The sequence below is a fragment of the Montipora capricornis genome, chromosome 13, assembly GCF_036669925.1.
Source record: "Montipora capricornis isolate CH-2021 chromosome 13, ASM3666992v2, whole genome shotgun sequence".
NCBI classification, from domain to species: Eukaryota; Metazoa; Cnidaria; class Anthozoa; order Scleractinia; family Acroporidae; genus Montipora; species Montipora capricornis.
Genome location: NC_090895.1, coordinates 7,457,318 through 7,462,447, shown reverse-complemented (window position 1 = coordinate 7,462,447; position 5,130 = coordinate 7,457,318). Strand labels below are relative to the sequence as shown.

The window sequence follows — 5,130 nt, the reverse complement described above, 5'->3', positions numbered from 1 at the left end:
GGTGCGGCGACAGTACGGCGAAAAGCTCCGAGCTCAAAGTTTTGCTGGACAGTCATTTTATTGGAAAATGGCATCCTTCAGGGAAGCAAGAGAATTGATCCGTCTTTGTTATGAGATGAATTACATTAGTTATGATGAATTTTTGCTGCTTCACACTAGCTACAAAACACAAAACTTAGAACTTACGTATGATTCTTCTCTGAGTTTGACCTCGAGAGTTTTAACGAAGACGAATGTTTGGCACAGTTCCGATTCCAAAAAATCCACATACCTGTACTTACCGAGGCTCTACAATTCCTCCGACCGTAAGATGCAGCCAATGCAAGGGAGTGTTTGCGATGGAGAAGAAGCTTTGTGTATGCTGTTAAAACGCGTGTGTTACCCTTATCGCTACAGCGATATGGTACATTTGTTCGCCAAGCCCGTTCCTGTTATCAGCATGATAGCAAATGAAGTGTTGGATTACATTTATGCGACCCACGGTCATCACAATCAGCAACGGAACCATCAGCTGCTGAGCCCCAGGAATCTAGAACACTACGCCGATTCAATTCATAGTAAGGGAGCACCCCTTGATAACTGCTTCGGGTTTGTCGACGGGACTGTTCGACCTATTTCTAGGCCAGAATGCAACCAAAGAATTGTCTACAACGGGCATAAACGTGTCCACGCCATCAAATTTCAGTCAGTCGTAACCCATAACGGAATGATTGCTAATATGTTTGGACCTGTTGGTAGGTATTTTTTCAAATTCTTTTATACATTCCCACCTTTATGTTGACTTACACGTGTTTGTGTGGTGTTTATATTTGACCAATAACAAATGATGTGTGGCAACAGCAACTTCATTTACACGATGTACTAATGTTGAGTTTTCAATTAATGTTGTATTTTTCAGAGGGAAGAAAACATGATGCAGGAATGTTGACAGATTCCAACCAGTTGGCAGATCTCAACTGATATGCCATCTCAGCAGCTAAACAGCCTCTATGTATATACGGTGACCCAGCTTATCCTTTGCGAGTGAACCTCCAAGGCCCTTTTAGAAATGCAGTTTTGACTCCTCAGATGGAGGCGTATAACGCAGCCATGAGCTCTGTGAGGTCCTCTGTGGAATGGCTTTCTGAAGACATTATAAATAAAAAGGAACTTAAAAATTGGGTTGAGCTCGGTAGGAAAAATGTACATCATTTGTCGTCTGCGCACTTTTAAGGAACAGCCTTACGTGCCTGTATGGAAACAACACCTCTGAATTCTTTCAGTTGGACCCACCAGACCTTTTTACTTACTTTGCATAATGCCATTTTCTTCAGTTTTGATTAACTTTATATCAAAAGAGGATAATTATGGGAATGTAAATAACTTATTTATCTAACGGTAACTCTTGAATCGAATAAAGTACAGAACAAATTTCCAAAAAAATAGGTGGGTCGGAGTCATATTTGCAGAACCCAACATAATGCACTCATGTTTTAAATAACAAAGAAAACAAAGTAAACAAACTTGAAGCTAAATTATATTTACCAGAGAGAGTAAATGCAATGTCATCTTTTTAGAAAAAGTTGGCTACATTACCTTTTGGCTAATTTTTCTAATAACGCCATCATAGCTTGTGTTTGTTGCTGATGTGTCTGCAAAAAAGCTATCTGAAGTGTTTGCATCTGTATCTTGTTGTTTGGACATGTTTGCAATCATAGCCTCCTGGCCTTGAAACATCTGTGCCTGCTTCCCCATTTCGTTTTCAATTTCTTTTGCTTTCAACGCGAGCTCCTCTTCCCGAATCTTAAGCTCTTTTTCTGACTTTTCTCATAGAAATTCTGTAACATCAGCTCCACTTCTACGCTGCCTTTTATGCTTTTCTTCACAATCTTCATTTGCCCTTTTTTTGGTTGCACCAACTCTTTCCAAGGCCTGGGTGCGTATCTCCTCTGCTTTCTCCTGATCTGTTTCGACGTTCTTGCTGATACCAGATTCTCGTGTTGATTCTGCTAGTTTCTCTCTCTCAGAAATCTCTTATAGCAGTGCGTCGAGCTCTGTCTGTTCAGGAGATACACCGGCTACTTTCGCTTCTTCTTTACTTTGTTGTCTAAATCTTCCCATTAGCAAGTCAAATCTTTCCCTCACCGCCCTTTGATTTACTTTGAATTTGACTGCAACAACACTGTTTAGGTTTTGGGAAATTCTTCCTCTTTCATTGCTTCCCATTTTAAACTTATACAACTCTTCTCTTCTTCGGCGTTAATTCCCGTCTTTGACATGCGCAATAGCACATGTTGTCAGTATGGACCTCCGGCTGCCGCAGTAAAGCCTGCATCTTAAAGTCCCTAATGTTACAATTGTACCGCTAGTCACTTAAATTACCACTGAAGGTTTCAAACACAACTTTATACTAAACATTCCACTGTTTGGTTGTCCGATGTACAGGTCATTAATATAGAGGAAGGAGAAGTTCGAAATGTAAATGCATATAGATATCAACAGAAGTCTGTTACAATTACATTACGTAAAGGAAACGTCAATAACTAAGCCAGTCATGTTTCATACAAGAAGAAAATTGAAGTTCCCGTTGGTGTCTCTCAAATTCCACGACTGGTAGTAAGAAGAACATGTAATGATCTAATTCAACAGTATTGCGTCATGATTAGAGAAAAACGTCACGTGCAAATTTCGTGTCATGGCGAAACAACAATATTAATATAGCAGGCTAGGGCCAAGCACACTTATTGTATGTAAATTTAAAATAAAAACATATGCCGCTATAATAGCCAACTTTGCTGGATCGTTCAAGCACTAGGATCTTCCTTCCACCGTATTAACAACTTCTAACTATTGGAAGCTCTGTATATCGATTTTTTTATCGAAACATGTAAATGACAAGTATAAAAATGAATTGTTGATAAAGGGGTTATTACTATTTGGACTTGTCAAATTGGCTTTTCATATATCTTATACTGACCATGTCAGCTGTCATTTCGAACTTTAAGAGCACCATGGAAAACGGTGGAATCCAACGTCGACCATGCTTCGGAAGTCCTACTACTACTCAGGCTCCCTTTATAAAGACAGACGGAAGTGGCTAATACATTTAACTTCTTGTCACTCACTTCACCTGCGAAGATTCCTCATTCTACTCTTTACTCAGGATTCACACTTCCAATTCGATACATTTTCCTAATTTTTCTCTTGGTGACCCTCATTGTTTGAATCCTTTGTTATAATATTTACTAAAGATAGACACTTGAACTAAGTAAGATTGTCACAACATAGCCTACTAAGCAACGTTTCTGTGCCAAGGAAGGGCCACGAAGAGATTTTGCTCATTTTGCTGCTAAAATATTGTTTAACTTGTTTTCTTTGTAATGTAAACAAGTGAGGAAATCATTTGCAATTAGAATCAGATTGCTCGTAAATTCAGCTATATGATTAATATATTTCTCAAGAAAACTCACAATTGTCTGGTAGGCTTTAACTCATTAATTGAGTAGTCGAATAATTATACTAATCTTAAAAAAAAAATAATTTTAAAAATATAATTATAATAACCTGTCCTTTTTAAAGCTTACGCGCACGAATATCCAACGAAAAATACAAACCTACTTAAGACCGAAAGAGTACCAACCACTCTTTAATGAATTAATATGGGTACCTGCTGGAACAGGAGTCTCTTTAAATAAACTCCAACCAGTCTTCAAAGTTATCACTTTTCATTGGTCTAAACGCAAAGCTGTGACGTACAAGGACACTCGACAGGTGCTTTAGAGGAAAAGCTGTCCATCATGTGAAGAGACTACATTTCTCTTCCTTAACTAATTATAAGTCTCCGAATATCTGCGATCATAAAGCACGAGACTATGGGCCCCGTGTTTTATTTGTATGCTGCATTTCTCCTCTTCGATCTCAAGGTTTTCTCTACCTGTCCATACGGTACGTTTTCAGTTTTATTTTTGAAGAGTTTACTTTCTACTCAGTAGTAAGAGTAAGTGTTAACAGCTTGCATAGTGAAGAAAGGATTGCTCTGATGCTAGTCGACAGATCGTCACCACGGAGTGAAAAGCTTTGCACAGAGGCCTGCAAAGCACTTCCAGGGTCGGCACGAATATTGCCGTCCAATTGTGCTACGCTTGCTTTATATATACATCGAATCGGTAGCTTAATTGATAGCTGCATAGGTGGAATGTCGAAAATAAGTAACGTGTCTGAGAAAGAGCTGTTAGTGATAACATCTCTACCATTTTTGCTAGCTTTAACTTCGATAATCGCGCACCGGTGGCTCAGTTGGTTGAGCACCGGGCTGTCACGCGGGAGGTCGTGAGTTCAACTCCGGCCGGACCAACACTCAGGGTCTTTAAATAACTGAGGAGAAAGTGCTGCCTTTGTGATTACATCTGCAAATGGTTAGACTCTCTAGTCTTCTCGGATAAGGACGATAAGCCGGAGGTCCCGTCTCACAACCCTTGTTCATTAACTCTGTGGGACGTTAAAGATCCCACACACTATTCGAAAAGAGTAGGGGACAGTGTTCCCGGTGTTGTGGTCTGACCTTTCCAGCATGTGGTCGGCTTGACAGGATTAGCTTGAAGGGCTTCTGTGTGAATGAGACCACAATTGTGTATAACAGCCAGAAGCCAGGCTACTTAGTCAAGTGCTGGAGCCTTACTCAGTATAATAGCCAAGCCTAAAAGCGGAGCTCCCGTTTTTAACCCCAGGAAGCAATTTAGTGTTATGGAAATAATTATGCTTCTTCATTAAGTACAAAACCAGACTTATCGCCAAAACGCGGGGGATAAGGCAACGAAAATATGCTACAAATTTGTTTAAAAAAGGAAAGAATGTCCGTATAAGAAACAATGAGCGTCCTTATCTTTTAATTAATAACATGAAAATATGTGTCACGTACAACGCCGCCATCATCACGTTCCAAAGGAGTGTGCATGGGTGGCATTTATGAGCCAAACTTCCGTGCTCTGACAAAGTAGAGTTTTCTTTGCAAAGAAAAACCGCCTTTTGGTGTTTTTCAAAAAGTACATGAAACTGACATTTGGTGTGTCCGATGTACTCATGATCACAGTAATTGCTCCAGATAGAGCAAAGGGCGTCAGTTTATTATTCCCTCAGTGCGGAATCCTTAGG

At 39.8% G+C, this 5,130-nt stretch overlaps 1 pseudogene; it reads right to left on the bottom strand.

The window, feature by feature from the left end:
- Positions 1-1,571: 1,571 nt before the first annotated feature.
- Positions 1,572-3,126, bottom strand: LOC138030409 (golgin subfamily A member 6-like protein 22; annotated as a pseudogene).
- Positions 3,127-5,130: the final 2,004 nt, after the last annotated feature.